General features: G+C 35.3%; 1 long non-coding RNA gene across 1 annotated transcript in view; it reads right to left on the bottom strand.

Annotated features, from left to right (window-relative positions):
- LOC140531737 (uncharacterized) overlaps positions 1-23,701 on the bottom strand; it is a 47,444-nt gene that overhangs the window by 972 nt on the left and 22,771 nt on the right. The gene's annotated exons all lie outside the window — the stretch shown is intronic.

A 23,701-nucleotide genomic window follows, 5' to 3' on the forward strand; every position in this document is an offset into this window, starting at 1 on the left:
CCCATATGATCCCCTGTCTTCCCCCATGATCTTAAAATGTGACTCACATTTTTCACCATTATTGAAATAATATCAATGTTTGAATGACTGGCCCATCTACCACTCTGGCTGCTCAGGAAATTTGCCTCTTCAGATCACTTTCTTAAAGGAAGTGATCTTATGTTGGAATTCATCATTTCTAAATGATCCTAATGCTGACTTGCCCATCTCAGTTCACAATTTCCTATCTTTCTTCTTTTTTTCTACTTTTTCTTTTGAAATTTGTTCTTTACTTCAAGTTCCTCAATTTAGCACTGTTCTCCCCGTCCATTACCACTAATTGAGTGTCACTTTTCTCCCTCCACAGGCTGGTAGCTTTTGTGAGCCATTACTAAGCCTACAGTCAGAGATTTCAAAAAGGGATGCCTTCTTTTCTTGATCTTCTTGACCTTGTCCCCTTAGTCTTACTTTCCTACTAAACTTACCAACTGCATTCATTGATCCTGCTACTAATCTGAAGAATAGTGCTGAACAAAAACTACCACCAAAGAAATACCTTGCAGATCTATGGTACCTAACAGCAAGAGGACTGCTGCCTGAAAGTCTTTGACTTTTTCACCATTTTCCCCAGTATAATTCATTCTACATTTTCTCCTCTCTCCTAAAGGCCTCCACCCCTCAGCTCTACTCCAATCCTCACTCTCCAAGAAGATGAAATTATCTGTTTCCTCACTGAGAAGGTTGAATTTATGCATTATGATGAGTCCATTTTTTTCTGCTCTCCTTCATACATCCTGTCCTCATCCCCTACCAAATATTTCTGTTTGTCCTTTATTACAGCATCTTTCTATCTGATCTCAAAAAAGCCCTCCAATTTGCTAAGTCCAACCTCTCTACACTGGACACTGAACAAACATCCCCTCTCTGTTCCATGGCCTTGATCCTTCAATCATTTCAACTCTTTTGTCTTCAACCCCTCCTTCTCTATAGGCTTGCCCCTCTGAGCTTACAAGTACACTCCAGCATCACCTACCACTGAGAGGAAAGCAAAACACAGAACACCTCTTTCCCATAACCCTCCCAGGCTTTCAAGCTATCATCATATTTCTCTCCTAAAGCTAACCAATAAGTTTCTAGAAATAGTACACTCTATTTGCTGCCTCTACTTTCTAACTACCCACTAACTCTGCCTTTTATAACCTCATTCTTTTATCTAGCAATCCACTAAAAACTGCTGTATTTAAGATCCTCAGGAAAGTTATCCTCTTATTCCTGCGCATTAAAATATATTTTGTCAATTTAGCCAAGTCTTGCAGCCTTTTTTCAGCTCTTATTCTCTTTCTTGTACCATGTGAGAAGAATTCTGATGGTCCTATAATCAACAAGTAACACAAGTAATAGTAATATATTCATCATACATGCACACATCCATACATATACACAATAGGGGCAGAAGTGTCTACATGTTAATTTTCTTTGGAAGTATAATCCAGTAGTGCAAAACTCAAATAGAAGTAGATCATTGCAGATGATATATTAGCTTAGAAAAACACAAAGTAATATCATCTTTGATTTATGATATTTTTTTTATTTCTCAACATTTGCCAAATATGTTTAATTTAATCCAGACTGTATTTAGAAGTTTTACAGGCCACACTGCCAGTTGATCACAAGTTGGTCACAAGTTTATACATCTTGTATAACTATCCAAAAAGATCACAGTGCAAAACTGATTCTAATTTTGGCTGGAGGCATTACCAAAAGTATACACAGATATGTAAGAAGAAGAAAACCCAAAAAGCAATAACTATGGCCACAAATGACTTAATGCACCTGTTTACTCCACTTTGAGGGGAGATTAGGTAAGTTGTATTGTTAGGAGGGTTAGCTGATTGCTTAGAATAGCAAATTCTGTAGAAGAAAGAAAAAGATCGATTAATTAAGGCTAAAAAATAAAAAAAAAAATGCCTCTTCTATACCCAATAATAATCCCACATTCCAGGAGGCAGCTGGGTAGTTGAGTTGGTAAAGCAGTAGGCCTAGAGTCAGGAAGACTTGAGCTTAAATCTGGCCTCAGACACTTACCAGTTATGTGACTCTGGTTAAGCCAAATAATCACTCTCTACCTCAGTCCACTGGAGAAGGAAATAGCAAACTATTTCAAAATCTTTGCCAAGAAAACCCCATGGACATTATGGCACATGGGGTCATGAAGTGTCAGACGTAACTGAATTGATGAATCAACAACAACAAGGCCAAAATACCCTATTTCAGCAACATCAGCTACAAAGCTAGAATACTGTTCCATATTACCTAGGTTTACCAATTTTTATGTATAGGGGGGTTTATAGGTCATTAACTTAAACTTCTTTTTCATAGGCATTGAAATTACACCTATAAATAATGGACTAAATAAAATCTGACCAAGCTAAAAAAGTGTTTCCTTGATCCTTATTTTGTATTCTATAATGCAATTTAGAAGGAAGGAAGGAGGGAGGGAGGGAAAGAAGGAGTGATGAAATGAGGAAAAATAAGGGAATTAGGGAAATGAGGGAAAAAAAGGAAGTGGAAGGAGAGGAAAAGGGAAAGAATGGAAAGAGGGAGCAAAGAGGGAAGAAAGAAAAGAAGGAAGGAAGAATGAAAGGAAGACATGAAAGGGGAAGAGAAAGAAGAAGAACAGAGAAGGAAGAAAACAGAAAAAAGGAAAGAATGACAAAAATGGGAAGGAAGGAGGGAAAATAGGAAGGAAGGAGGGAAAGAACACATAACTTATTCTGTTGCATAAAGTCTTGGCCAAACAAGTATCTAGGCCTTTCAAAAAAATCCGACCTATTTTTTTTTTTCTCCCAATAAGGGATAATATTTTAAAGACTTTTTCTGGCCACCCTTCCTATAGTGTCAGGTGGGGGACTCAAAGGATAAATCACTGGACTTGGAGGAAGACTTGAGATCCATTTCAGCCTCAGACTCTTACTAGCTTTCATCTTGGGCTATTCATTCAACCTCCATTTGTCTCAGTTCCCTTCATCTATAAAATGGGGATAATAATAAAACCTACCTCCCAAAGTTGTTGTGAGAATAAAATGAGATCATATTTGGAACGCACTTTGAAAACCTCTAAGCAACGTGTAAATGCTGACATTTCATTATTATTACTATTGTTCATGGGAGTCTGGAGACAATGGCATCAGAATTTTTATGGCATACAATAGAGAATAAAGGAACAGATGTAGGCAGAACTAGCAGAGCCTGAAGTAGTGACTATTTAATAGAGGAGCACTGAAATGATGTTATCTACCACTGAATATGTTGTTTTCTTATCCAGACTAATTGGTGACATGGTAAATAAAATTAATCAGTGACAGAATATTTCATTTGTTTTAACACTTTATGACTATAGGAATAGTCTATGGTTTTTAAAAGAAATATTTCACAAAAGAATAATGATTCTGGGAAAGTTCTTAGAACTTTGCTAAACCTGAGGGTCTTTTTCTTCTGTAAATTAATTTATTTAATTTTAGTTTTTAACATTCACTTCCATAAGTTTTTGTCTTTTAAATTTTCTCTACCTTGCTCCCCCAAAATGAACTGCAATCTGATACATACTCTACATATACATTATTATTAAGCATATTTTCACATTAGCCATGTTGTAAAGGAGAATTAAAATGAATGGGAAAAACCATGAGAAAACAAAACAAAACAAAACAAAAAAGTGTGAAAATTGTATGCTTCTATCTACATTCAGATTCTTAGTTCTTTTTCTGGATGTGGAGAGTGTTATTCATCATGAGTTTTTTGGAGTTGTCTCATACCTAAACCTCAGTTTTCATCTCTGTAAAGAGAGAGTAAGACCAGGTGACTTCTGTGATGCCATACAGATCCAGATCCTAAACCAAAATCCCAAAATTTTCTACCAATCTGAGTTGTTATAAAGTTTAAATGTGACTTATAATTCAATTCATAGAATGAAAAGACAGTGAAAGTGACAGAATAATAATCACATAAATGAATACAATGCTGCTCTTTTAATGTAAAAATAAGTGTCAATGTATTTTATGACAATCTCATGCAATATTTTTCAATAATTCATACGCAAATAGATACATTTTAAAAAATATATTGAGTTCTTATTTTGAATGGGCTACCAATTGTAGGGATTGTATATTTCAGAATCAAATATGGTAGTGCTTTGTTGTTTTGATGGTGGTTTGAAATGAAATTATCCTGGTGCATAAAGATTTATCATATTTATGGTCTACTGCATCATAATGAAGTGGAAAATGCTCAGATTTATAAGCAAAATAAAACCTTGTATCTGGATCCTCAGATCCACGTGATATTGGTTAAGTCACACATTCTTCTGAGTCTTACTTTCTTTAAATTAGGATGAATATATTTGGTATGCCTAAGTGATAGGATTGCAATGAAGGCTAAAGGAAATATGAACAATAACAGCATGTTTTCATCATTATTTGTATATATTTAATCCATAGTTACATTTTTCTGGATTTTTATTTGGTTTTGTTTTGGCTTGGATCTGTAGTTTTATGGTTGTGCAACACCTTTTGGCTTGGTGGTGGTTTTGGTAATTTAGAGATAGAATTTCCTAGAACATAGGGAGACCATGTAAAGTGCTCGTGGTCTTAAGGTTATTATGTGTCATGACTTGAACTCAAGTCTTTTTGATTTCAAGCTTGGTCTTCCACCTTTTATGTTCCAATTTATAATATCAATCGTGATTTGAATTAGAATTTATTCACATGAAAGATGATCGAGGGGGAAAATAAGTAGGGAAGGGGTTCTTCCATATAATTGTTTTCAATGAAACCTTGCAGGTGGCTCATTTACAGATAAGAATAATCTGACCTATTCCCCTTATTATCTACTATAATTCTGAAGGGAATATTTGGTTTAATATGTGCTCACCAAGTACTTTCCAAGATCGGAAAATTTCTATTTGCACTTAACTCTTCCTTCAACTTAGAGTCTCTCTGTTAGAGAACATAATAACAGAACAAACCTAGAGCCAAAAATTCTATCAACCATAACATAAAAACAATCATGGCCATGAATGTTAAGATGTAAGCTTTCAGATTTAAGGTAATTTGCACACCACTGAAGCCTGTGCTTTTCTCAAAGGTGTTTTGTTGTAGGTTATTATTTTTCTTTTGTTGTGACCTTGATGCCTGACTACTCTTTTAACAAATTGTTTTATTCAGAAATTGTTATTTCTGAGTCTATTTCTAAACCAGCATCTCTCATACTTTATTATTTGTATCCTTGGTGAAAGGAAATACATATGTTGAATTTTATGCCTAAAAGCAACAAATATATGAGATATTTCTAAATTCTTTAATAGTGAAAAACATAATCAGTGTGGTCTGATTTTCTCTTACAATACATTCTCTTACAGAGTTGTAACTAGGGCAAAGTGATCAGGGCTTTGACCAGGGCACCATCAGTGAGAGGATGCTGTCAACACTTTTTTTCTTAGAAATAATTAATCACCTAGTTAGAAATTAGTGAAGAAAAATAATTAATTATGCTTCCCTCACTCTGCTTGTGCTTTGGGTTTTTAGCTGAATTTTCTTCTGCCTAAGATCATTAATGATTTTAGGCTTCTTTACTTATATTTCTGCTATCACTTTCTGACTGCTAAATATTACAGCAAATTTACCACCTGAGACTTCAAAGCAGGCTCAGCCTTCATTTGAACTGGAAAATTCACTTTTGACTAGCAACCATTCTTAGCCCAAATAACTTCTGTGTTGATAGGAATGGCCCTAAGTAGATGTCAATCCATTTTTTTTCAGACCAGGTTTAACCCCACCTTCTGGCTTCACTTTAGTTCCCTCTTTCCTTTAAATCATGGCCAAGTTAAGTCAGTGTCTGGGAATTTTTGGTAAACTTGAAGAAAGAGCAGTATGGGTGTTGTGGGAAGATTTTCAGTCATCTTGGGTTCCCTGACATAAGGAAACTCCTGGCAAAGTGCATTCCATTCCCACTTCAGTGCAACCCTTTCTAAGGTGCATTGAGATCCACTCCTTGTTACAAGAGGACCTTTGTCGAAAACTAGAGGGAGTGAGTGCATTCCAGGAATTTGTGGCAAGAAGTCAGTTATTGAGTGGAGCACAAACTGTTGGGTTGTATTATGCACCTTGGTGGAATGTGGGAGGTTGCTGGTATAGAGGAGATATTAATAATTAATGTTAATACACTAACATTTACATAGGACTTAAAGGTTTGTAAAGTACTTTACAAATATTATCTCAATTTATCCTCATACCCACACTAGAAGAAGGTACTATTAATATCTTGATTTTACAGATAAGAAAACTGAGACAGTAGAAATCAAATGACTTTTTCATGGTCACACAGTTACTTGAGTTTTTCTGATGCCATATTCAGTGCTCTATCAACTGCTCTGCCTAGCTGACTCTATACTGAATAACATATTAATGACTAATATTCTCCAAAGTTAATTCATAAAGTTGTTACCTTGTTGGGCTTTTTGCTTTCATATTTTAAGAAAGGAGTAGTAATTGTTTTATTAAAAATAAATCCTCTTTTTTCTAATAGTGAGCAATAGAGAATAGGTTTAATCCACCATCCTATGGTCACAGGAGTTGGAAAGTTTCCCTTCATTTTATCCCGTGAGAGAAACCTAAATGAGTTCTTCCCTACACTAACTGACAACACCTTATTCTCTCCTCTACCTAAGTGACAGCCTATCCAGCACATGCCTCATCCTCTTGATGCCCTGGTATTTCTGCTGGTGGGGCTTATGTCCTTTGGCCTCTCTATGAAGTCTCTCTTATACACTCAACTGGAATCAGTAGCCTGAATAAGACAATCTATGAATGGCCATAAAGTGATGATCCCAGTGGATTAGAAAGTTACAAGGCTATGTTAGGGAATAACTCTCATCTTTAACTAAACTTCCTAATTCCTCCCTCCCCTGTGTCATTGGAGACTAACTATATTTTGCTAGTATAAGAAAAGAAACAAATGAGGGGAATAATGGAATTGCTGTGGGAAAGTAAGAACATGAAAATATATGCTAGCCAAGAAGAAAAACACAAGAGAACTGAAAAGGAAGAGGAAAAGAAATAAAGATAATTATGTTTCTGGTTTCATGTATAGATGTGTTCGACCAAACACCTCAGGAAAAGTGATCAAGTATAGAAGAGCTGCCTTCTCAACTATTATGTTAAGTGGTTGCAAGTAACAATATTACTTATAAGTGGCACTTTGAGGGGAAGATGCCAGAGGTGACTTGATGAAACACAGTTAATTAGATCATGACCAATGTTGATACTTTATGTGAGGAAAACAGAGGAGGGCAGTACTCAATTTGGGGCACATTAAAGACAAAATTGGGGTTAAAGCTTTACATATTTCAGAATTCACATTTAAATGTTTCTAAAACATTGATTCAGGAAGTCATTGTTGGTCATCAACACCCTAGTAATTATTTTAATAGATTGTTATACAATGGAACAGCTAACACATAGTGGAAATCTCTAGGTTTTGAAATAGAAAAAGGATAGATTAATTTTAAGACATGGTCTTTATTAAGGGTTACACTGCAAAGACTTCCTACTAAGAGCCAGATTATCCAAATGTAATAAAATTAAACTTTAAGTGTTCTTTGTATATCATAAGATCTTTTCAAATGTGAAGTTATCATTACTATTGCACTTGAATTATAAAAAGGTTTTGATATTTTGGTGTATTTCTCATTTGGTGTATTTCTTCTCCATGTTTACTAACAAATCCTAGATAAATGGTAATACTAACTAATAGTAACTGTAATTGATTTAGCACTTCAAGATTTGTCAAGTGTTTTACATCTGTGATCTTCTTAGATCCTCACAACAATGTAGATGTTATTGCCTTCATTTCACTGATGAGTAAACTGAGACTGAGAGATCAAGTGACTTGCTCATGATCAAATGTCTGAGATAATATTTGATTACAGGTCTTTCTATGTCCAGCAAAATATACACTGTATCACCTAACTGTCAATATAAAAGCAATGTTATATATGGTTGTTTGATTGCTGAAGTGGGATGGAAAGAGTGATGGAGGGGGTTAATTATCACTGTGTAATATGAGGGGCCTTAGCCTCCTCTTTGTGTCAAAATAAACACTCAGTCTAATGGAGAACTCATTACCCTTTTAGTGAGAATCATCAAAGTAAAGAGAAAAGAGTAATACATTATGAAAAAAAAAAAATGACCCACTAGCTCTTGCAGCCAGATAGGCTTACCTTCCCTCTCATTGTCTTTCGCATAGACTCTTCCTGGCTCCCAATAGTGTCAGCCACAACAAATGGGAAGGATCTTTCTGGGTCAGAGTGTAGATTATGAATCCTTTATAGGTTATATATTTCCACATGGGTTATCTAAATGCAAGTCATGGTGACACTTTGATAGATTTCTTCATAATTTTACCCATCCCTCTCCAACAGAGACTTTGATTACAACTGGAAAAGGGGCGATGAAGTTGGGTATTCTGCTCCCTTAGTAAAGAGGCTGCTGGATTAGAATTATATCTGTCTGTTCCCTTGTTGCTCCTCTTTATCTATCACCATTTTAATATAGAATGGAAGAAATCATGAAATTCTTTGGACCTTAGTGATCATGTATATGCATACATACATTCATAGAGGGCTTCTGTTTATACCGAAAAATAACTTTTTAAAATGTCTCACTAAAATGACAACAATTCAGGCCTCTTTCATTTCTTCTGTTATTAGGCATATTATGCCCTCTGTCCCCACATCCATTACTGATATGAATGGGAAATACATTGCTGTTAAAAGAATATGCATCAAATAAAAAGTGCACATTAAAAATGAAACTCCAGAAGCATCTTCCATATATCTAAAAATTTTAAAAGGGAAATTTATCAGTCTGTGACAGGCATCAAAATAAGAGGGAAAATGAAAGAACTATTATTAGTGAAATGCTATGCCACTGTACAAACAACTTGTCTATCAAGGTTCTATATGACATTTATTTTTGTGGGACTAGCAAAATGTGTAAATTATAATGAAATTAATTTATGAAAAGAATGGTCCTAGATAGGATCTATTGAATTTAGGATTTCATTCCTTCACCTAGATCAGGGATTATTGAAAATTTTTTTTGCTTTTTTTGTTTTGTTTTGTTTTGTTTATTGAATTGAATTGAATTATGTCCATATCCTATTTACTTTTAATAGATCACAGTATTGTAAAGTGGGGCTGGGACTTGGAGGATCATCTGCCACATTTCGCTCCATATTTAACAAGTTGAAAAACTGAGGTCTAGAGAGAGTAAATAATTTGACTTCATAAACACATCTGGTTCACCGTGATACTAAGGCTATAAAATATGTGACCTTGGTCGTGTTTGTTTCACACTAACAAAGTTTAATCAGGGCTTATTAAGTGTCTGCTATATGCAAGATAATGTTTTAAGTTTTAGAAATAGAAAAATAAAATAAATACAATTTTTGCCCATAAAATTTTTGGGAATGAATGACAACATATACACAGATAAGAAAAGACTATATATATAGAAAGTGAAGATCAAAAGTATAGAGCAATGGTGATGAAGTGTCAGAAAAGGCTGCCAGTCTAATAGTTTTCATGAATATATTCCAAAATAACTCACTACAATAGTAGACAAGGAGGAAATATAATTCTATGTCATAAAATAAGGAGATGACTCAATTCTTAAAGTCTTTTCAGCCAAATTCTGGATGCCTATAGGATCATAGATCTAATCTGAAAGGATACACAGAAGTCATCTAGTGTAGCAACTTCAATTTACAGATACAGAAATTGAAGCCTGTAGTGGTTAAATGACTTGCCTAAGGACACAAAAGACATGAAGGGAAGAGCTTAGATGCAAATCCATGAATTCCACATTCATTTCTCCAAGACTTCTTTGGGAGACTCCCATGGATTACTGACATCTGCTATACCTATTAAAAGAAAACTTCACCAGAACTAATAGGAAAATAATGATGCTTTTTGTCATAAAACAAATGTAATATGTATTTTAATGTGAGAAAATAACTAATTCTTGCCAGAAAAAAATATTGCCAGTGTCCACACTGTACAAAGGTATCATGGTATAGTGAATAAAGTACTGTATTTAAGACTCAAGAAATCTTTGTTCAGATTCCATCGTCTCTGACATTTAGGACTTGTGTGATCATGAGCAAATTTCCTAGGTAACTTTATGGGGGGTTGGGGGTGTGTGGAGGCAACAGGATAGGGTCTACTAAGAGAGAAGGTATAATTCAGGAGAAAGGGCCTTGAAACTAGACTCAGAGAATTCAAATTCCAGTCCTCATTTTGTTGCTACTTATGTGAGTTTATATAAGTTATTTAAATGATCTGGCCTCAATTTACTCATCTGTAACATGAACAGATTGGAGAAGATCGTTTCTACGGTTCATTCCAGCTCAAAATCTATTACTCTCTGAATAGATGTGTTTAAGTCTATATTGTTGGACTTGGCTCCTGTACAGGAAGTTCCCTATACTGAAGAAATCATAGATCTTTGATTTGTAATATATTAATATGTTTTGAGAGAATACATTACTGATCATTTTGTAGGCCATTTTGAAAAATACTGCATCGAGAATGCTTCAAGGTATGGGCATCTAATGTTGTAACAAACTGACCTAGACTCATTGGCCTGGCCTCCCACCAGCTCACAGCTTGTCCATTGCAATTCAGTGCTTTCATATGCTAATGTAATGGCCTCCTCCACACCAGAATCATAACCCCAAGTTAATTGGACATAAACTTTGTGGCAGTCATGGCCTTTGAGTGAATGACAAAGCTGCAGGAGTTCTTGGCCACAGTCAGCAGGATCCAGAATTGTAGATAACCTAGATTGCTTTTTTTGTGTAATTGAAAATAAAAGCATTACTCAGAGAATTACAGAATTTTAGCACCAGAAAACACCTCAGTAGACACCTCATTCAAACTGTGTCCATAGAAGAATCCCCTCTATAATTTTTCTGATGAGTCTTCATCCTTTGTTTGAAGCCCTCCAGTGAGAGGGAAATGGTCACTTCTTGAGATAACTTTCCACTTTGTGAAAACACGACTTTTTAGAAAGTTTTTCCTGACATCAAGCCTAAATCAGACTCTTTGCAACTTGTACACGTTGCTCCTACTCCTTACTTCCAGGGTCCAACAGAACAATTCTCTTTCATATGACAGGCAGCTAATGTGTCTCCAGATACACTAGAGCTAAAGTGTCTTTAGATTTCTTTCCGTCCCATGTTAAACAGTCTTGTTGTCTTCAACTGATCTCACAGGAATTAACTAAAACGACCCTCTATCTTTCTAGTTTCTTTGCTCTAAACACACTTCATTGTTTCAGTGTCTTTACTAACTAGAAAGTATTTAGAAATTAAACAATTTTATACATATGCATAAATACGTATGTATACATATGACTGATGTACAGCAATGAAAAATATGCATGTCTTATTGTTATTTTTCTTCAACAAAGACAATGAGATAACTGGTTATGACTGCATGTTTTTACAAGAGTTTTATTTTTGTTTTGTTGTCCTAATGAGATTGGGTGAAAAAGACAGAAAGTAGATTTTTGCTCATTAAAAATTCAATGAAAAATAAAAACAGAAGATATGTAGGTTTTGTTTAATATACAAATCATTTGCACCATGAAGTTTGATTCTTAGTTTTCCTGTTCTTTACTCTCTTGCAGGCCTGGAGATTGAAATATTATCTAGCGTCCTGAGTATAGTAGGTGTTAAATAAGTGACTATTGAATTGAAATTAAACAAATGTATTATAAAAGGATTGTGGCTGTCATTATCACACACATCACTTATAGTTCCTCTTCACATATTAACGCAAAATCTCGTCACTTGGAGACATGTTGCATTATGGAGGGGAAAAAAAATCACTTTGTTAGAACAAGAACTTATTTTAAAGGAGTTATTAAATAACCATGAGCAAATCGTCTCACTTCTCTGGGCCTCTGTTTCCTCATCTATAAAAATGAAGGCATTGAACTAGATAATCTGTGGTTTTTTTCACTACAGATCTAAGATCCTAAAATCTTAGAGTTAGGAGACCTGGGTTGTGATCCTGGATTTTTTATTTACTGTTTCTATGATCTTCAGTCAATCCCTTCCCTGCCTTGGATCTCATTTTGCTCATATCTAAAGTAAAGGGATTGAGATGGATGATCTCTAAGGTCTCTTTTATCTCGTTCTTTTAAAAAGTAAATTTAAAAAAGAATCTGTGATACTATAAGAGAATCCAAAAAAATATTGAGGTCTTTTCAGGGTCTTCAAAATAATTCATTTCCTTTCCCTTTTCCGGACCACTATTTGGAGAATGTTTGCATTGGAATATTTTGACTTGTAGATGTTATTTAAGTTAAATTGGCCATACTTAGATTACTTCCTTATTTATAAGTTTTGTTAATAAAGCCTGCCTTCATTTGCTTTCTCAATATGTGTTAATTGCCTTCCAGTGCTTTAGTCATTCAACCACACCATATCTTGTCTAATTGCTTAAAAAAGAGAAAATGAGAAACTCTCTCAATGTTTCCAAGCACATTCCTTATGAAGCATACCATACATTAGTTTAAAACACCTGGGCAAAGCTTATAGAAGACACATCATTATTGTCCATGTTTCTTGTCACAGACAAGTTCTGAGGCAGGTTGAGATCTTGTCATTGGATGACTCAGATTCTAGGCCTACACACTGGCAAAAAAGGTATTCTGGGAAGGAATAAATAGGTGCATGAAAAGGTTATGGTTCTTATTGAGGACAATAGATTTTCTTCACTTCACCTTCTATTATTCCATTTATTACTAAAGATGAACTCAGTGGAATTAAGAACAGACATCTCCTCAAACTAAAGCATTTTCAGTTAACCAAACTTTACCATCTGTGTTTCTATTGTATGGTTAAATCCCATGTCATCTTAAAGTTTTTGGTTTTTTTCCAGACAATATAATCAAGAACTTAACGAGTAAACATTTATTAAACAATTACTATGTGTCAAGCAATAAGCTAAGTGACTGTGGCCCAGAAAGAGGCAAAAGGTAGTTTCTGTCCTCAAGGAACTTACATCTACACATATACAAACAAAACGTATTCTGGATAAGTAGGAAATAATTAAGAAAAGGAAGAAAAGATAATTAAGTGGGGTTGGAGGAGGTATATTGTAGAAGGGGAGAAGCACCCTAGGCTTGGGAAACAGACAGAGAAAAGGCCTGGAGGCTAGAGATGGGGTATCTTGTTGGTGGAACAGCCAAGAGGCCAGTATCACTGGATCAAGGAGTACATATATGGGAGCAAAGTGTAAGAAGACTGGAGGGGGTGAGGTTATGAAGGGTTCTGAATGCCAAAAAGAACATTTTGTATTTGATCCTGAACGCAACATGAAGTCATTGGAGTTTATTGAGTGGAGGGGGGGTGGATATAATTGGACCTGCACTTTAGGAAAATCATTTTAGTGACTGAACGGAACAGAGAATGGAGTGGGGAGAGTCAAGGCAAGTGGACCCACTAGAAAAATATTGCAATGATCAAGGTGTGAGTTGATGTTGTGTTCATCTTTTGCTGCCAAAGAAGACCATGCCATCAGTAGAATGATGACACGACTTGCACTTGAACTTGTTTTGAGTGAGGGAGGTCTGTGCAGGTCACCAGCCTCACTTCTCTTCCAGAGCCATATGAATATGGTGACCAGATATGCATCAGGATGATTGAAGATGACCCAGGATGCACTGGGAGAACATGGACCCTTTAGGCCAAGGTCTATGTAGGTACTCGCTTAGGGTGAGGTAATGCCCATTCATTGAGTAGGTCTGTTTAAGAAGACTGGCTAGATTCTTTCCTTTCCCTTCCCTTCCCTTCCTTTCCCTTCCCTTCCCTTCCTCTCCCTTCCCTTCTCTTCCTGTTCCTTTCCCTTCCCTTTCCATTCCTTCCATTTCCATCCCTTCCCTTTCCTTCCTCTCCCTTCCCTCCTCTTCCTGTTCCTTTCCCTTCTCTTTCCATCCCTTCCCTTCCCTTCCCTTCTCTTCCCTTCCCTTTCCTTCTCTTGCCTTCCCTTTCTTGTGCTCTTAAACTTACTGCACTCTCAAGCTGGGACACCACTGGGCCCCTGCCTAAGGGCTCTCTTCTGGATCTTCCTAGTTTAAGAGTGATTATCAATAGTAACTGTTGCTGTTTCCCTCCCAGCCTGATGTCTTTCTTTTCTTTACCTCATTAAAGTGAAGTGATGAGGGCCTGCACTAATGTGGTCAAAGTGTCAGAAGACAGAAAGAAGCATATTCAAGAGATGTTGCAAAAGTAACAGGCATTGGCAGAAGAATGAATATGGAAAGTAGGTTGAAAGATAGTGATGAATCCAGAATATCTCCTAAGAAGTGAGAATAAAGGACTGAGAGGATGGTGTTGTCCTGTACAATAAAGTGGAAAGTAGGAGGAAATGGCTTAAGGGGAAAGATGACAAGTTCTATTCAGCTTATGATCTTGACCAGACATCCAATTCAAGGTGACTAAAAGGCAATTGGACATACAAGCTCAGAGATCAGCAGAAACTTTAGGGTAGAATAGGTAGATTTGAAATCACTAGCAAAGAGATGGAAATCAAAAAGGGGAAAATTAATGAGATCTCCAAGTATTATATTAGGAGAAGAGAAGAGAGTCCATGACCTGACACTAAGGGACACTTATGTTTAAAGGATATGATTTTGGAGAAGATAGAGCAAAAGAGAAAAGACTGGCCAACTACTTAGCAAGAGAGCCAAGGGAGAGTGGTGTCCTAAAAAACCTAGAGAGTATCTAAGAGAGAGTATTAATAGTGTGAAAGACTGCAGAGAGGTCAAAGGGAGTAAGGCTGGAGAAAAAATTCACTAGATTTATCAACTAAGGATCATCAGTAATTTTTAAGAGAATAGGTTTTTCTTTGGAATGATAAAATTGGAAGCCAGAATGTTACTTCTTAAGAAGGCAATGAGATGAGAAAAAGTCAAAACACCTATTGTATGTTGTCTTTTTGAGGAACTTACCTACAAAGGGCAAAAGAGATACAAGACAATAATTAATGAGAATGGAAGAAATAATAAACAATAAATCAGATCTCTTAATCAAGCAGCAAAGACAAAAATAGATATGATATGCCCTAATGGGGCTAAGGAGAAGGGAGTAACATACATGGATATGACAGTGATGCTAGGAAAAATAAGGTAAATAAAGAGAGATCCAAGAAAAATCCTATGACAGTGTAAGGTGTGAGAAATTTGTTTCTTAAGAAGTAGGGAAGAATCTAAACTGGCTTTATGGAGGATTTTGTATAAAAACCTCCCCAACAACAGTCCTTGATTGGCCAAAGATCAAAAACAATGGTAGGAGCGCAACAAAGTTCTAATTTAATAGAATACTCAAGGAAATGAGAGCATCTCAATAAATTGGAAAAATCATATCCATCTCTCAGAAAAAAATTCAAAATTTAAGATCATGAATAGATCACATGAAGATGTCTGACTTTTACGACAATGTTGATAAAATATTAAGTTCCTCCATAGAACATATGATCAGGGTATTCAATAGTCCATAAATCAATAAACATTTATTAAGCACCTACTATGTGCCAAGCATTGTAATAAGCCCTATTCAAAAAAATTAAGATGGAATGAAACGATGAAAACAATCGATATTTATATGATGCTTTAAGGTTAAGAGAAAGAGTTTAAAATCTCTATATGGCACATTTTTTTTCGCTATTCCAAATCATAGACTTGGAAGAACTTCAGTCTTAATATTAAAAAAAAATTAAAATTGATCTGAACAAAAGAAATCTTATACAAATACCGCTATGCAGGTCATTTCAGAAGTATTTATTAAATGTCTACTATGGTGACACAAAGAAAATATAAAGATATCTCTACTCTCAAGAAACTCAGTCTGATGGAGGAAACAACATGTAAATATTCACATGCACACAATATCTACTCAGAATAAATTGGGTATAATTAACAGGAGAAAGAGACCATTATTGAGGGACATCAGGAAAAGTATCTAGAAGCTGAAAGGATTTTATCTGGAAAGCCAGGAGGCAGAGATAATGGTAGGTATGGGAAACAGCCAGTAAAGATATTAGGAGTCAGGAGATGAAGTATGAGATGAAGTATGTTGTTGAGGAACAATGAGCTGGTGTCGCTGAATCACAGAGTTCCTGGAAAAGAACCTGTAAAGTTATGTTATTCTACTGACGGTCTCTGTTCTATCATTTCCATTTCTCTAAGCATTTCACAGTGATAGAAAAATCCCCAAAAGATATGACAATTTACATCTAGTAGGGATTGAAAATGGGGTGGATATAGGAAATACTCATTGCCACAGTGTTCACATGTGGAGGGGGGAAAGGGGTTTTTATTGCTTTTATATTTTAAGATCTACCAGCTAAGCAACTCTGAAGCTTTTTGCATATTTTAAAACTTAGCATTAGAAGTTTTAGGCTCTCAATTTTCTGAGGAAAGCTAAGGCATAAGAAGTGAAACAGAGACCTGGGAACTACCAAACCCCATTACTCTGTGACTAATGCATGAGGACTCTATGACCTAGAATAGTAAAGTAGAAAAATTTAGCCCCAGATTGCTTCCATGTATATGAATTCTAACTACTCCAATGACCCTGATGAAGTCTAGTCTCTGTCTATTGTCTCATTGAAAGTAAGAGAAAAACATACACCTTTGCTGATACATTTTGTCTTAGCTTTGTATTTTCAGTTTGCATGCAAAGAGTATCTTTTCCATGATGGATTGCAGACAGAAGGACGGTGACTTCAGATTTTGGACAGTAGTGGGCTTTTGAAGGTGAAAGAAGAAAAATATTAGCACCTTGCTAACTGAAACTATTATACTGCCTCTCTATCAACATACAGAAGATATGAAGATGCCCAGACTGTCTCTTCCTTATGAGTGACAAGAATCCCCCTAAACATTTTCCCCGAGTAAAGACAAAAATAGTAACAATAACACATTGCAGTTGTGTCCCTGAGACAGATACAGTCCTGCCAGTGAAACTGACTTATGACCAAGAAGTTCATGCTTCTCACCTCAATTAAATGGACAAGGATCCACTGAAGGTGGGCTGTGAGAGGGAAAGTGAAAACCAATAAATAAAGCTGTAGGCAAATATCTTGTCAGTTTCCTGCTTGGGGCTACTGCAAGGAAACTGACCTCGTCACTGAGGATTTGATGACTATGATCTAAGAAAGATCACAGAGGGAGAGAATTTGGTCTGAGTTCACTCCTGTTATTTTGTTCTGAATTATTTTTTTTAATATTCTGATAGATCTTTGATACAATATGTTTTATAAATGAACAAGGAAACACAGGGGTTTCTTAGCGTGGTGGAGATGGTAAGTCATGTTCTGACTGGGTTATGAACACCAGCTTCTAGACAAATAGAAGAATCTCAGATATTGCTTATGGAAAGGTAGGGACAGAAGTCACAGCAGGGGCTACTAAAACTGAGATTCCAGACATTGTAATTCATACCCTCGAGAAACTCCTCATATTGAGCAGTGTACATGACAGATAGGATGAGTACTTGATTACTATCACACACCTGGTCTTTATTACTGAATAGGACCAGGCACTGATCATAAATCATTATTGTCATATCTTAAATGGTGGGGTATAATTAGATTATCTTTAAAGTCCCTTAGAATTCTAAACCTGTGATTCTAAGTAACAATTCTTGGAGTCAAACCTTAAAAAATTCTCAAGCATTATTTTCTGTCTTTTACACATAGAGAAGTATGAGGTGAGAAGTAAAGTGATTTGTCCAAGGTCACATGACTAACAAGTTTCATAATTGAACACAGTCTATCTGAGTACTAGCCTCTTGCTCATTATTACTTCAGTTGAGTAATCACACAATGGAAAATAATTTTAAAAAACAAACATTTAAATCATGAGTAGATTTCAGTGCTAGGCACTAAGAACACTATTCTCCCAGATTGAAGTATTCCTTTCCATTATCTGCATCAATACCCATTTGTGACCTTTCCATCATGTTGGACTCTTGTCCATATTCTCCCAAATGTTTGCTAATATACTGGAAGCTTTTCTATCTCTTCATATCATCAGAATAGTATTGGAACCCTCTGATGCTATGTGAGAAGTATTCAAAGACAAAAGTTAAATAGTCCTCCTTGATAGAGTTTCTAATCTAACCAATATAGCATACAGTAGGTGACTAGAAAACTAAGGGTCTTTGAATAGGTAGCCTGGTAGGAGATATGGTTAGTATAGTGTTTGTTTTTTGTTTACTTGTTTTTTATTCAGGAAAGTTGTAAGTCTTATGTTGAGTCTCAAAGGCCGCTTCAAGAAAAAAGTTACCCCTCATTGGTATTTTAAGTCCATCTGTAGAATTTTTTTATCCAATTTATTTGCCAAGTCTTGTCATTTCTGTCTCTACTTTATCTCCCCTCCTCTCCACTCATAGCGCTACCATGTCCAATATCAATGTGTTTGTACTAGCTGTTCATTATCAACTGATTAATTACTCACAAATGATAAAATGGAGAGTACTGATTATGAAAAAGTTTTTATACAAAGTAACCATAGTTAAAATTATTGGGGAAATATTTATCAGGCAAAAATTTTTGGCAGCCGAGTTTTCTAATACAGTAGGTCTACTTTCTGAAAGACAGCATTGCTTCATGGATAAACAGCCTGTTTTAGAGCCAGTAAGAATTGATTTCAAGTTTCAACTCCTCCTTCCAGTCTGTCGTCCTCTTAATCAATGTTGGAGCAATGAAGATTTCAGAATAAATGGTACAAAGTTGTGGCTTTATCAATCACAGAATTCCATAAACTGAGCTGGCAAATTTAAGAATTCAAAAGGATGAAATGGCATAGACAGCCCATTCAGAGTCTCATTCATAACAATAAGGTAACATTTTCCACCTCGTCGTATCAAAAGTGCTGTTTTAAATATTCAAATCCAAACTATAAAGCAGTAATAGGCAAAGCAATAATGAACTTGTCAGCTGTTCTTTCACATTACATAGAATGAAGCAGGAGTTGAGTTGGGTGGAAGATTAGACTAGATTTAATAGGGGTCATCAAGCTCAATATGTGGTGACTACAGTGTCTGCAGAAGTTAAGTAGCTGACTGAGGATTGCTACAACCATCCCAGCACTGACTTGCAATTCCAGAAACAATAGAAATTCTTTTTTCTTCCACATCATTTACCTCAATGATCATTTAAGCATAAAATTATAGAAAAGAGGAGAAAATCAAAGACACTACTGTCAACTGCTAAGCACATGCTAATGAAATCACTACCTTCTGCATGCACTTTTTGCATAAAATTGTCTCTAATTCTTAAAATAGCTTTCCCGCCACAGTTCTTCTGACATTATTCTTTCATTAAATCATCACCTAGTTAATTGTATCCTATTGATGGTAGCAATCTATTGATGCTCTATTTTCTTTTTTATCAAGTAAAAGGTCACATCAGCTGAAACCTGCTATTAAGTAAATAGCAAAGAAATTGAAAGCAGTAATAAGAGTCTTCAACTATATGCAAAAGGTTGATGATGGAGTGAAGTTACAAATATAATTTTAAAAGAAGCTTTAGGGAAATATAAGAATATTTCATTAGTTTGATAAAATATGACTCAAGTGAAGTCCAGTTGCATCACAGATAAAAGTTATTCAGTTTTATTCCCCCTCCCAGAAAACATTTTCATTTTGATTCAACTATGGAAATTACCATTTTTTTTCTGATAAAAATTTAATTCATTGCTTAGAACTAAAGTCAGAGTTATAACTAGGAATTGTTACATCCAGGAAATATTTATTTGAGGAAGGCTCTATAGCAGCAGTACAGAGGACAGCTGAATAGGAATCATAGAATAAAAGAGTTCTCAAGACAGTGGGTGGTGTATCAAACTGACCCTGGAGACTGGCTTAAGGATGACCGTCCTTCATTTCATTAAGTTTGGTAGAAAACCAAGAGAAGGGGGAATGTGAAAAACTATTGCTGCAAAATGAAAATCTTTCCTCTATCTCATAACTATAGATAATTTGGGGCAAAGTTCACCTATTCCAGTCTTCTTAAATACCATCTCAAACAATTGGGCTATATCTATGTATCAGCTAAGCATCTGGAAATAACAAAACTCCTAATTATATTATATCGAGGCAGAACTGTCTTTTTTTTTTACGAAGTGCAACATTCGTGTTCAAAAAATCCCCCCCAAAAAGCATAGGTACACAAGAGTTGTTTCAGTATAAAATTTATGTGTGTGTACATTCAAAATTTAATGAGGGAAAAATGCTGGAAATTACTATTAATTCAATACAATTAATCAATATACACATGTATATACATATGCATATACATATACATACACATATATAGAGATAGATAATAGATAGATAAATAGATAGATAGATAGATAGATAGATAGATAGATAGATAGATAGATAGATAGATAGATAGAAGCTAGATAAACAGAATGGAAAAGCTTCTAGGGTTTCCCAATGAAAAGCAAAGCTAATGCTTGATTTACATATTTTATATTACCATATAATGTTATATATAATTATATATAATATTGCATATATTATATATTATTACCTAATTATATACATTAGGTATATAACTAAGCATTGTCATTGCTTACCATTGGGAAATCCTAGAAATATTTCCATTAAACTCAGAAATAAAGGAAGAAAGCTTCTTCTGTCCACTGTTATTTGAAACAAAGAAGTTAAATGACAACTATGTGCTGAGAAAGGAATTAATGGCATAAAAATTGACAAAGAGGAGACATCATTATCCCTATATACTGATGACAGGGTGATTTTTTTATCCCAACCTAGAGAACCAGGAAAGAAATATAGAAAATTTATAGCTTTAGTAAAGTGGTACTTTGTACAAAATTGATCTACAAAATCAACAGCATTTCTGCGTAGCAATAAGAAGATTCATGAGGAAATGCTAGAAGGAGTTGTCAAATTCAAAATAACTATTAAATGTATAAAATGTGGCTTAGGGAAGATGAGGTCCAGAGAAGTTGGTTTTTTTTTTTATTTTCTCACAGTCATGCAGTTCATAAATATAAAAAAATAAAATTCAAACCGAAGCCTTTCTATGAAACATGTTTAAAGAGGGAATTTGATGTATCTTAGCAGTCATGAAATTATTCCTACTCAAAATGAGGATGATAATATTACCTACCTCACAGAGTTGTTGTGATCCAATGAGATAATATATGTAAAACACTTTACAGCCTTAAAACACATTACATAAATATTAGCTCATCATTGTTTTTCAGTATTCATACTGTCATCTATTTAGAAGAGGTGAAAAATAAAAGCCAAGATAGAAAAAAAGAATGGAAGAGGTGACTAAAAATTATAACAATTCACATCTGATCTAAGAAAATATTCAAGACTATTGAAACAAAAGATAGGACATTCTTTATACATATATGCATACACACATACACACACACACACACACACACATATATATATATATATATATATATATATATATATATATATATATATATATATATATATATATATATGAAATCAACATGGAGGAGAGTTCCTTTAGATACAAAGCAATCATCACAAAATACCACAAACTACTTCAAAAGAAACATCTAATTTCCTTAAAAAATAATTTCCCCAGGTATGAAAGTCTGTATCATTTGACTATGATTTAAAGATTCTAGATTCTTCTTATAAGCAAAAAACAGGACCCTTCCTTTTGGATGATTTCCTGGCCTGTGTACCTAGAGATTTCATGTAGAATCTCACACACCAAACAGATTTACTAACTGAGGGGTTAGGGGCACCCAAATAATTTGAATAGTCAAACTGTAGACCTTTACATGTTTATGGAAGCCCCAACTCCTATGTTCATGAACCCTGAAATCTTATCTGATCACAGTCTTTTGTCATACCACATCTTCTGCCAACCCCAAATCAGTTCTTTATCCCAATCATGATGTTCAGTCCCCCCATAGGTCTGCCAAGCCTCAAGAATGGTTTACTCCAGCAATTTGCTGCCTTGCTCCTACTCAAACAAGATGGGAAAATTCACCAAACCATGCTGACTGGGTACACTGCTTCTTCCTTTTCTGACTAAGATCCTTAAGATGGCCATCTGTACTTAGTTGTCACCTCTTTTCCTCTCTCCAGTTTAATTCTTTACAGTCTGGTTTCTGAATTCATCATTCAACTGTAACTGTTTTCTCCAAAATTATCAATGTCAACCTTTTCAATTCTACCTTTTCAAGATCTTTTGTATATATTACCTTCTCTTCTCTGACATTGCCACTGCCTTACTACAGGTCCTAATTGCCTCACCCCTGGACTGCTGCAGTAGCCTGCAGGTGGGTTTAGTCATCCAAATTCAGATGCCAAATTCAGATTTTCCTAAAGTGCACGTATGAAGATATGACCTCCTTTCCTTCCTCCTGCATTCAAAAGACTTCAGTAGCTCCCTATTGCTTAGCAACCATTATCATACTCAAAAAAAAAAAAACCCACATCCCTGTGGGTCACATATAGACTTGGAAAAATCAAGAAATTAGCATCATTTATATTGATTTGTTTTTCATTCATTTTTGTTTAATACCTTCCAATTATATTTAATCAGGTTCTACCTAAACTGGGAATTTTGTGACAGCTTTCTGGAACAAGTTTGATGTTTCTAACATACAAGATCCACAACAGAGTCTTCAGTTTTAATTTTTAAAGTCCTTTGAAACCTAACTTCTTGCCTTTCCAATTCTCTTATACCTTACCCACATGCACACCAGTACTCTGCCATCCGGTGACAGACACTGTCCTCATTTTCCTCAAATGAGACCCTCCATCTCACCACTGTAGTGTTTTTACCAGCTCTCCCTCATGCCTGAAACTCTCCCATTCTTTAACATTTTTCAGAGATCAATAGCACCAGGTCAACAAACAAAGGGTAATTTGTTTTAATACTTAGGGCTGTCATTCAGTCAGAAAAAAGGTGACTTCAGTTCATTGTAGGAACTCTCCAAACAATCTTCTCCTTTTTTTGTGGGCTCCAGTTCCCAGTTAACCATGTTTAATCTATCTTTCCCAGTGTGTATATAATTTGTAGAGAAAATAAAAGCAAGATAAGAGTTTAGGAGTTCTGCTTTGTGACCTTATCCATTATAATTGCCCCAGACTCTGGGCTGTAGTCCTATCTCTTCCTTGATCTGTCTTTGGCTCCCAATGTAGTTTTAAAAAGCTATTTTTGTTCCCCTTAGTATTTATCACAAAAAGCTCATTCTCAGCCTCAGTATATCTGACATTCTTACAGGACTTTACTACTCTTATGTACTTGTCCTCAAATAATATGCCTTTGCTTCTAGCTTCTTTCTAAGCTGTTTACAGAAATCTAACTTGGTCAGTAAATTCCCTGTTCTTCCATTATGGTAATGTTCTTTTGGTTTTCTTTTTGTTCATCAGCTAACAGGCCTGCACTGGGCTGGTAGAATGTCTGGAGGACATACTTCCTTTATGGAACTTAAAGACAGTGTCTTTGGGTATAAGGTAATTAGAGTAGAGGAAAGGTTTTTCATGGTGAAAGAATGCTGAGAAAATAGAATGCTTCTAGCTAGGCCTAGAATGTGCCCTCTCCAACTTTCAGGAC

Source organism: Notamacropus eugenii, chromosome 3 (assembly GCF_028372415.1).
Source record: "Notamacropus eugenii isolate mMacEug1 chromosome 3, mMacEug1.pri_v2, whole genome shotgun sequence".
In the NCBI taxonomy this organism is placed as follows: Eukaryota; Metazoa; Chordata; class Mammalia; order Diprotodontia; family Macropodidae; genus Notamacropus; species Notamacropus eugenii.